The 12,008-nt window shown below is 37.9% G+C and overlaps 1 protein-coding gene across 1 annotated transcript in view; it reads left to right on the top strand.

The window, feature by feature from the left end:
- UVRAG (UV radiation resistance associated) overlaps positions 1-12,008 on the top strand; it is a 2,169,435-nt gene that overhangs the window by 1,606,820 nt on the left and 550,607 nt on the right. The gene's annotated exons all lie outside the window — the stretch shown is intronic.

The raw sequence follows: 12,008 nt of genomic DNA, 5'->3' as shown, positions 1-12,008 counted from the left end.
ACTGGCAAAAGAACCAAGGTATTTGGCCCAAATAATTAGAGAGGGAAAGGTAATAGAATGGGGTGAAACCAAGAACATTTTGGGCTTCAGGTTTGAGACTTCCTTCCCACCAGAGACTGATAAGCACAGTATAGGTAAAGAGAAAGAGATAGGGGAGTCCTAAGTGAAAGGCCTGCTCTGTTTTTTTTTAGTTGAATCTAGAACAGAAGCCGCTGTGAAAATGGGATAATTGGTAGGGTATGTAAACCATTGCATGATATTGTTAAGAATCAGAAGAGATTAAAAAAGATTAGGAATAGAGACTGTAAAAGCAATTTACAAGAGAACAATGAAAGGACATGCATATGGCTCCCAAGTATGCAGCAAAGGTTCAGGTGGTTTATGATTTTTGCTTGGAAGTGTTTACATAGGTATTTTAATACCTTAAACAGTCTTCAAAGAATTTTTCCTTAGGTAGCTAGTAAGATGGTGGTGTGAACGGGAAGAAAGAAGTAACTGGGAGCATGCTTTTTTGCTGGGAGTATAATGAGATGGCAGATTTTAAAAATTCCCTGCAGAATATTCTCAGAAATATTGCAGCACTTAATGGCTGTAATTAAGGAAATTATTATTTTGAGCTGAGACACGAGATCTGCATTGCCTAGATATAAGTAAGACCTTATTAGTTTTAATTCTATTGGCTTCATAAAATGGAAATTAGAATCTCAACCAACTGTATTTGAAGTATTGAATGTAGCAAGAGATAAAAGAACTGGAAATTGTGCCTTTAAAAAGGGGAAGGAGCAAGTTACTTAGAAATAAATGGAATTTGTGGGAGCAATACATGCAAAATAATGTTCAGGAGAGGAGTGAGGTTTAAGGGAATGATGGAATTGAGGAAGTTAGTAATGTTGGACTAAATGAGAGTTGTAAAGAAAGAAAACCTACATAATTTGTTAATGTATGTAAATGAAAAAAAAATTTTATATGGATTGTTTTCTTTTTTATTAATTTATGTGCGCCTATGTTTTAAGTGTTACTTAAAGAAAGATTGGCTTTAATGCCTTGTGGAGAGACTGCTACAGGTATCTACTAACATATTTTTCAGCACTGAGAATATTTTGTGCTAGACCCTTTCATGAAGAGAGACTGGGGATATATAAATTCTGAAGAGTTGATGACTACAAAGCTAATTCATGGCTCACAGTGTGTTGACCCATGCTCTGACCACTCCCTCTCCAGGTGTGCATGTATTTTTCTTCTCTCCCCTCCTTCAGAACACTTGGACAGATGCATTTTTTCAGTGTTGTTGAATACCCTTAAGGCTGTCTGAACATGAATAGAACATATATAACAAGCTGAACCTTCTTGATGTCTGGACCTTAACTGATAGAACCCAGTTTTATAGTCCTAATTGAATTCCTAACTAACACCTGATGAAAACTAGTGTTATAGTCATTAATTTATTTATTTAAATGTATTTACCAGAGTGGAGCACTGATCACAAGTGACAAATTTCAATTTCAGTCTGTTCATAATTGATGTCCTGGCTAAAACCTGATGAAAAACAATTATTTTATTAATTGTGAAAATCCTATTTAGAACCCAGTTTTGTGTTAACTGATCTATCTGGGAGTAACGGCCTCACCTGTAGAAATGGTAGTCCGGGAGTTTGTATGAGAAGAGAAGTACTGATTGCAAAGACTGTTAAAGCATTATTGTTGGCCATAAGCTTGTCTGAAGACCTTTACATCCCAGACTGAAATGCTTCTGAAGGAGCAGCAAACTGCATATTAGAGATTCTTGTATTCCTTCCCCTCTGTTGCAGATGTTGTACAAGAGCTCTTAAGACTCCTTTCACCATAAACAGAAATGAGAAGATTTAATCTTTTCTGAGACCTCTCTCTTCAAGACAACTGAGTCATCGAGTTTCATCCATTTGCATTATCAGACCTCACCTAGATGATAGACTCCATCATGAGACCCAGCCTTCATTCCATCATCATTCGTAACTTGTAAAATAAGTAATCTGTCATTTTAGATGTTTTTTCTTTTTCAAACACTTTTATTGAATTAGCACTTGTGACATAGGAAAATTTGCATTCATATATAAAAGTAATCAAATTATATTAACATAAACCTTATACGGCTAAATACATGTATTGCTATATATCATATAACTTAAGCAATATTACATAAATTATTCAATTCCTGCTGTTTTTTAAACATGAAACATCTTTATTAAACCATCGCTTACTACATAGGCAATCATACATTTATAGAAGTGAAAACGGACCACAACAACACGATCCCTAGTCGTAAGCATTTCACATCACAAACCATACTGACACGCTCCCAGTTGCAAACATTATACATCACTTATAATCTGCCCAGTCTTTCTCACTCAAATGTTACATAGCTCATTTAAGTCCTGCCACCTTTTAAACCTCACTCCTCCCTTGTATGTATTGTTCCCACAATTCCCATTTTTTCCTATGTAGTTTGCTCCTACCATTTTCTATAGATGTCAGTTCCAGTTGTTTTATCTCTGTTACTATAGTTACTACTTCCAGTATAGTTGGTTTAGATTTTGATTTCTGTTTTCTAGTAATTGTTTTTTGGCAGCCACCATAATTAGACCAAGCAAAGTGTTACCATGTCTAGGCAGTTCCAATTCTGTATCATAGCTCAGAAAACTCATGTCCTTGTCTGTGTCTACTCTCCTGTGTCTCTAACAGACCTCTAACTTTTCTCTGCTCCTTCTCTCCTTAGACATACTTGACTTACCTTCTAGACTGAGCTCTACTGATTGTTTCTCCTCCAGCTGCTCCATTGTCTGTCTATAATTGTAGATCTTGGACCCTACCATTTTCGCTACTAGTCATATTTAGTATATTTCTAAGCTCTTACCTGTCTTCTGTGCTTTACCTTCCCAGCTCCTGCAGTTTTCAGAACCATGTGCATCACGGTGTGGTGAACCAATAGCTTTCCTAGTAAGTCTGTCACCTCCCCTCCCGACTGTTCCAGCTCATTACCTTCTCCCCTCCCCTCTTTGCCTTTTATTCTTTCCAAACCCATAAATACCCCGTGTCTGACATGGCGCCATCTTTAATACCCCAGTCCTGCCCCTGGCTGCTGTCTGATCCTGGCTTGGCGTCTTTTTCCTCTGTACCCTGATCTTCACTGTGCTGTTCCAGCCTATAATTCTTCTGAGAATCTACCTACCAGCTGACAAAGGACCCATGGTTTCGTCTTGTTGCTTCTACTCCCTGCACTCTCTGTTAAGGAATTAAGAAATACCCTGATCTTCACTGTGCTGTTCCAGCCTATAATTCTTCTGAGAATCTACCTACCAGCTGACAAAGGACCCATGGTTTTGTCTTGTTGCCTCTACTCCCTGCACTTTCTGTTAAGGAATTAAGAAATACCCTGATCTTCACTGTGCTGTTCCAGCCTATAATTCTTCTGAGAATCTACCTACCAGCTGACAAAGGACCCATGGTTTCGTCTTGTTGCCTGTACTCCCTGCACTCTCTGTTAAGGAATTAAGAAATACCCTGATCTTCACTGTGCTGTTCCAGCCTATAATTCTTCTGAGAATCTACCTACCAGCTGACAAAGGACCCATGGTTTCGTCTTGTTGCCTCTACTCCCTGCACTCTCTGTTAAGGAATTAAGAAATACCCTGATCTTCACTGTGCTGTTCCAGCCTATAATTCTTCTGAGAATCTACCTACCAGCTGACAAAGGACCCATGGTTTCGTCTTGTTGCCTCTACTCCCTGCACACTCTGTTAAGGAATTAAGAAAGTATGTTTCCATGGCCTACCTGTAAAGCATAGTACTGATCACTGTAGCTTTAGGGGTTCTAAAGTAAGCTCTGAGGACAGTCAGCCAGTAGCCTCCCTCCCCCCAAACTAGCTACCTTGTTGACCTTACTACTACATCACCTATTAGTATCCCTCTTACTACCTTTCCCCCTTTTTGTAATCTGCCATAGCCTACCTTCCTTTTGTAGCTGCTTGTACTTCTAGCTTTGCCCTGTAGGTGGCACCCCTATCCCTTCCAAGATTTATTCTGCTTTTCCTTTATTCCTCTGCTTTATCTATTTTAAACTTCTTTGACCTTAAACAACTCCAAAATTACAATATACCCTCTATTTTAACTCACTATACTCTCCTGTGTCTCTAACAGACCTCTAACTTTTCTCTGCTCCTTCTCTCCTTAGACATACTTGACTTACCTTCTAGACTGAGCTCTACTGATTGTTTCTCCTCCAGCTGCTCCATTGTCTGTTTCTACCAGCTCCGTTCGCCCTAGGGGCTCACTCTGCTCCCCTACCCTACCCCCAATTCCCACACACCCCCACTGGTCCTACACTTGTACTTCACTGCCACTCCCCCTTCCTATCTCCACCTATCTCATACCACTACATCACCAAGCCACTCCCATAACTCTCTCACATGATTAGTACTACTAATCTGTCTTTCTTACCACTCCCTCTGTCTTCTAACCTTAACTACACTACTCTACCTCCTATCTAACCCTGTTAACTACTTACCAACTTAACTTATAACCTGCTCAACATCTTCAAACACTTTGTCTCCTTACTACAATACATACTAACACTATCTATTCCCTACTTAAATCCTCTTACCATGGCTTCTACAAATAAAACTAATTTAACCAAATTACTACTCTTAACTACCACACTAGCATTTCTTACCATACGAATATCTTTCTCTATCTGAACAAAACCATCATAGCCAACAAACTTTACCATCCTCATTCACCTTCTCCCTTAACCATAGTAACATAACTTATGTTTCTAATTACTCTTTACCTAAATTCCACAAAACAACTAACATTATTCACTTCTCTACCAAGAAGACTCTTAATAGCCTTCATAAACTCTTAAAATCTCTACAATACCCCCAGCAACACCCCCTCCTAGATGGTGACATTCATCCAAACCCTGGCCCCTATACTGACGCCATAACTAACCCTACCAGTGTATAACAGTACCTATAACTTCTACAATTATTAAACCAACTAACTCCCTTCTGATAGCTCACCTTAACATAAGAAGTATAAACAATAAAATTTCCCACCTACATGCACTCCTTGATGTACATTCATTTGACATCCTATGTCTTACAGAAACTTGGCTAAAACCATCTACTCTCGACCAAGAAATTAGCCCTCCTGACTATAACATCCTCAGAAATGACCGTAAAATGAAAAAAGGTGGGGGTATAGCCATTCTTTACAAATCGCACCTACAAATTTCCCTCATTAATGTGCTCCCATCAATAGATACCAAATCTGAAACCCTAACTATCAAACTCCAAATCAGTAACTCTAAATCAATCTATATAATTTGCATGTATCTACCTCCAGGTAACAATACAAATTCTCTAGAAAACTTGGTTAGAGATTTCTGTACCCATCTACCCCAGGAGACCATTGTACTTGGTGACGTTAATATAGACTGGTCTTCTTGTAGTTCTCTCAACCCCATCAACCATATAAACCTCTTTGGATTCTCTCAACTAATTACAACTCCTACAAGAATCCATAAACCCACTAACAAGGAAAGTACTCTGGATTGGATCGTTAACAGCCACCCTGAATCTTATACTCCAGGAACCCTCCCAGATGATATCAGTGACCACACACTTACCTACATTATTAAACAAAAAACCCACATTTCCTTCACACATAATCTCAAAACCTCCCGGTCAAAAAAAAGTTTTAACCCAGACAGCTTCTTAACCGAATTGCAAGCTTGTGACTGGTCACCGCTAACCTATCTAGAACTAGACGAAGCAGTTGCCTACTTCAACACTAAATTTCTTAATATCCTAGACTCCCATGCCCCTTATCGCTCAACTAGAATAAAAACCAAATGTGCCCCCTGGCTCACAAAACAAACCAGGCAAAAGATACACTTCAGAAATAAAATCTGGGCTAATTGGAGATCTACCAAATGTCCAACAACCCACCTCCAATTTAAACAACTAAGAAATTCCACCAAAAAAGATATTATTAGAGACAAAAAAGATTACTACCTCAGCCTCCAACAAACCAATCAACAAACCCCACAAAAATTCTGGAATGGGATAAACAAACTTCTTCAACCAGGCCACACCACCACTCCAAACCCAACCGGTTTCAATAGTAACAACTCCAACCTGATCCCTGATGCCTTTAATAACTACTTTACAGAAGCCATTCAAACCCTGGCCAATTCTTTACCTCCACTCACTGCTTCCCAACCAAATATCTGCAATACTTCTTTAGCTACCTTTCACATACAACCTGTATCCACATCTTTCATCTGTAAGCTACTTCAAAAATTGAAGCCTTGCACCCCTTCTGCTGACCAACTCCCATCTGAATACCTAAAAATAGCCGCTAAAGCCGTAGACTATCCCATCTCTATCCTTATTAACAGATCTATCTCTGAGGGCAAAATCCCTGCTGTATGGAAGATATCCCATATCATCCCTCTACATAAAGGAGGACAATCTACTGAGCTTTCTAACTATCGCCCTATTGCCCTACTGTCCCCATTAGCTAAGATAATGGAAAAATGTATTCACAAACAGCTACTCAACCACTTATTACAAAATAACCTACTAGCAAACTGCCAGCATGGTTTTAGGCCGTTCCACAGTACATCAACTGCCCTTCTATCCTTTACTGACTCCATAAATAAAAATCGTAACAATAACTCATATTCCTCTGCATTATTTATTGACCTGTCAAAAGCCTTTTACATGGTTAACCACAGCCTACTGCTAGACAAACTAAAGGCTCACTCTCTAGATCCTCAAGCCATACAATGGTTTAGATCTTATCTGGAAAATAGACAGCAAGCAGTACTTTGGCATAACATCCTGTCTTCACTACTACCAGTAAAAATAGGAGTACCCCAGGGCTCTATCTTAGGTCCCCTACTCTTCTCCTTATTTATTAACAACTTACATACTAACATACCCCAAGCCACCTGTATTCAGTATGCAGATGACTCCACCTTAATCTGTACAGCCAAGAGTATAACCTGTCTCCACTCTCTCACCCAAACTGTTTTTAAGAAGGTTGAAGACTGGTTTATGCAACACTGCCTCCTCCTAAATCCCAAAAAAACAAAACTACTACTCTTTACTCCTCATAAATCACCTGTTCCTTCCTTCTCTATAACCTCTAACAATGGTACCAACATTACCCCAGAGACTACAAATCCGCCATACTAGGTGTAACTATTGATGATCAACTCAACTATGACATACACATTAACTCAACTATTAAGTCTGTCAACAAAAAACTTGGCACCCTCTATAGAATAAAACCCTTTCTTACCCCTCCTGCAAGAAAAACAATTGCCCAGACTCACCTCATTTCCACCCTTTTCTATGCCTCTGTTATATACACCAACCTGTCCAAAAACAACCTCTCTAAACTCTCTACCTGTTATAATAGCATAACTAGATTCATCACAAGCTACCCCTTTAAAACTCACCACTGCCTTAACCTCAAACAGCTTGGCTGGCTAGAACTTCATAACCATATACTCTATCAATAACTACTTATTACTCAAAAGATCCTGTACCACCCTAATAATACCCCTATCCTCACTAATCTTATTACACCTTATACGAATCTACCTACACTACGCTCTGCTAACACACTTCTAGTCTCCTCTAATAAAGCTAACAACAAAGCTGGGAATTCACTCTTCTCAAACACTGCAGGAAAATTCTGGAATCAGCTTCCTGCTGACTTAACTTCCCTTGCTTCTACTTCTCATTTTAAAAAACATCTTAAAGAACATCTCAAAGCTCATTGGCTCTGTCCATGCACTAACCCAGATTGACATCTTTTCTCACTTCTATCCATAACCCTATACACGACTACTATAACCTCTACCTCCAAATTGACTTACTACTATTGACTCTTACTCAGGAATTTTAGAATAATATATATATTCTTTTCCCTTTTCTAAGACTTGCTTATACCTTCTACCTTGAGTTGTAGAATTGTTTAGTTTAATTTCCACTAAAAGTGTTTAGTTTTACAAATTTATTTTATAACTGTTCTCTATCAGAGTGCTAACTCTGTATTGTACTTCTCATAGTTATATGCATTGTTAAATTTCCCATTTTTTTTTGCTTGGAGCTTTTCTCCCCGGGCCTCTACTGAAAATGGACATATATCCAGCTAGACTAGCCCGGTCAACAAATGTAAAATAAAATAATAAATAAATAAATTGTCAGACCAGTCTGACTACCCAACGTCTCCGACAGTGCATCATGCAGGGAATCCTTAAAGTCTGCCAACTCACCTCACTCACAGAAAATATGTTGCCAATTTCCTCTTTCTCCCCCTTCACACCTCCAACATTTACGATCTGCCTCAGGAAAAATTCTCTGGAGTCTACTTGTGGTGTAAAAAATATGTATGTAAACATTTCCAGGCAAAAATCCTACGTCTTCTAGATGTTGAATATTTGGGAGACATACATATATCCTCCCATTGTTTCTTTGTGAATTCCTTATCCAGTCTTTTTTCCCCAAACCTTTCTAACCTCCTGTGATTGAGTCTTATAGTTATCATGCAATATATTATATGCTGTACTAATTATTCCTTTTTTAATGGCAGCTTCTGTTGTAGATTCTGTTAAAAATTCTACCACTGCTGGTCTTTCAGTTAGGACCCCACTATTTCTTTCTCTTTGCCTGTACTCTGATATCAGTTTTTGATAGAGAAGCCAATCTCTAACCTGCAGTCCAAATAAATTATTGGCGTCTTCCCATTTTATCATATTTCCCCCTCTAGTTATTTGCTCCCAATACCTTGGTTCCCTTGCTAGTTATCTCCAATAAATTCTGGCCCCCTCTTGCCTGTTGTCTGTATCCCTATTTGCAGTCATCCCTATTGGCAGAATTTCCTTTCTCCACTCCCGTCTTGGTTTAGTTCTTAGAATATTTTATGGATATAATATTCTGCATGATTATTATTATACTTAAATGCCTGCATCCAAAATCCCAGTCTCTCCTGGCTTCTTGAGCTTCCCCCATGTTTCATCATCATCCCTTTCCACTTTGAATTGTAGCTTTCTGCTTGTGCAATCTTAACTCTGTAGCTCTGAAATACCCCTTCAAATTGGGTAATCCTAATCCGCCCTGTTCTGCTGGAAGAATCATATTCCACTTAAGTCTTGCCATTCCCCTCACAGATAAAGTCCTTCAGCTCTTTATTAATTGCTTCTCACAACTTCTCCTCTGGTAGGTTGATAAAAATATGCCTGACCTGTGTATAAGACTAAAGGGACAAAAAACATTTGAACTGCTTGTATCTTACTATCCATATTTTTTGTATGGTCTTTTGTTTAGTCTCTTCCCATATATCCTTAGCTGCCACAGTAGAATCATTTTTATACTATACTCCTAAATATTTCATTTTATCATGTGCCCATAAATATGGGCATTCCTGAACCAGTTCATGTGTGTGTATATAATTTACCGCTATTGCCTTTCTTTTAATTTCTTTAATTTTGTATCCCAAAAAGATCTGAAACTGTCTCAAAATATTCCACAACACTGTAATGTCTTTTTCTGGTTTTTGTCAGGTACAAAATATCATCTGCAAATAGCCAGCTTTTCTTTACTACCATACCAATTATATCCTTGAATTTCTGAGTCCCTTATTTTCCTTGCCAGTTATTCTAAATGTAATGCAAACAATAAAGGGAAAGAGAACACCCCTGCCTGATTCCTCTGCTCAAGCAGAAATTATCAGAGAGAACCCCACCCACTTTAATTTTCGCCTCTGATCCCTCATATATTTACCTAATCAACCTTATATTTTTTTCACAAAATGCAAATGCCCTGCTCTTAAAGTCCCAGTTTACTCTGTCAAATGTTTTCTCTGCATCAAGACTCACCACCAACAATGGTATCTTCTTGCATTCTGTTTCCCTTTAGATCATTAACGTTTGGTTAATGTTGTCAAATGTTTGCCTCCCCACCACAAAACCACAATGATACGTATCTATCAGTTTTGGCATTACTGTTGCCATTCTTTTAGCCATTATAGACATGAACACTTTATAATAATGGTTTAGTATTGAAATGGGCCTGTATAAAGCTGGATCTGATGGAACCTTACCCTCTTTAAGGATTGCAGCTACCACTGCTTTCTTCCAGGAAGGTGGTACTTCTCTTCCTAAGATACTGTTAAACAAAATCTTCCAGCTTTCATCAGTTTTTTTCCTTGTAGCTTACAAACTACCACAGGACTACCATCCATTCTGGGGACTTTCTTGTAGATTGGTTATACATCAGAAATGTTATCTCATCTCCTCCTATCCTAAATGTTAGTAATTGAGCTTCATCTACCTCTAACCTTGGCATATTTAATTATTCCATAAACATTTCCATTTGTACCTTTTCTTGATTTTCATATTTCTCTACTTTATAGAGACTCAGAATTTCTGAAATATTTCTAATACCTCTACAGGATCTCTTGTTACCTTCTTCGTTATAGGCTCCCTAAGTTTGGTAACAGCCCTTTCTACATTTTGTTGCCCGAGTCGTTGTGCTAAAAGTTTTTGTGCTCTAGTGTTATCAAAAAACAGTTGCTTAACAACAGTCTTACAAACCTCGTGCATATTGAAGTAATCCCTTATTTTCTGCCAAGCATTCTGCAGTTTATCCTCCTTTTGTTTTGTGAGATTCCCCCTATTCTGCAATACTTTACCATTTGTCAATCCCTCTAATTTTTGTTGCTTCTTAACCATAGCTCCCTTTCTTTTATTTCCACCCTGTTTTTAAATTCCACCTTAATTTTATTCAACCCCCAGCTATATTTTCAGAAGAAATTTCTATCCTCTCTAATAGCTCCTAAATAGTCGCCGCTACCCATTCCTTATAAATTCCTCTCTTTTTCAAACAGGTAAGTTGGAAACCACCAGTGTCTAATTTTTATTTCATTACCCTGTGTTTTTATTTTAGCTATTACTGGCACATGATCTGAAATTGTTATTGGGTGAGTATCAAGACCTTCAGTTAGAAGCATGTGTTCCTCTGAATTGTAAATTCTGTCTAGCCTAGCCCCATTTTTAAATCTTGGAGAATAATGTGAAAATTCACTCCGAACTCCTATTACTAAATTCACATCTTCCATGCCAAATATTTTCATAAATTTCTTCAAAAATCTACTCTCCTTTGTTATAATTTCCCTTCTGTGCCCCCAGACATATCTTCATTACTGAAATCAAATTCCAGTTCCCACCTATAAGTAATATTCCTTGCTGAAAACTGATTTTTCCTAGAATTTTCTTAAGTTCCATTATTGCAGTTTTAGGTAGACTGCAAATACATGCCAGTGTAATTTTCCTCCCTTGCCAGTAGCCCTTTAGCACTACAAATCTTCCATTATCATCTTTGTCTTCTTCTATCACTAATGGAGCTCCTCTTGCAATTAATATAAGTACTTCTATTTTCCTTTTTCCCAGGCATTATGCTGAATAACCATCCTGAAAGCCTGCCTTTATCATATTCCCATGTTCAGTTCTTTCTAAGTGCGTCTCCTGTAATGTAGCTATTTGCACTTTACATTTTTTAATATAGTTCACTACTCTGTTTGCTGTGAGGCCATTTACAATTAAGGACATTAAAGAAAGCATCATTGTATTAAAATGTTATTCCCACGTTTTATGTATAACACCTTTTTTTGTTAAATGTCTACTTCCACTTTTTGTGTTACTTGCATAGACTGTTTGGCAGGTTGCATTTTTATACAGTTATTTTTTGTCATATACATTTGAGCCTGTGTCACATCTTATAAAACCTCTAGCTTTATTGAAAGCCCTCAAACAAAGAAAAAAAAAATTCACACCCAGTACCCCCTCTAAAACATGTTAACTTACCACTAACACACAAAACTATGCGCACCTTCAAATATTGAAGTTTTACCCTCCTAATAGGAACTGACAGCCACACTCATAGACTTGAGTTAACCTAA

Source organism: Protopterus annectens, chromosome 5.part1, assembly GCF_019279795.1.
Source record: "Protopterus annectens isolate FY-2018-M chromosome 5.part1, PAN1.0, whole genome shotgun sequence".
In the NCBI taxonomy this organism is placed as follows: Eukaryota; Metazoa; Chordata; order Ceratodontiformes; family Protopteridae; genus Protopterus; species Protopterus annectens.
Note: the sequence above shows the minus strand (reverse complement) of the source record. Positions and strands in the feature narration are given on the sequence as shown.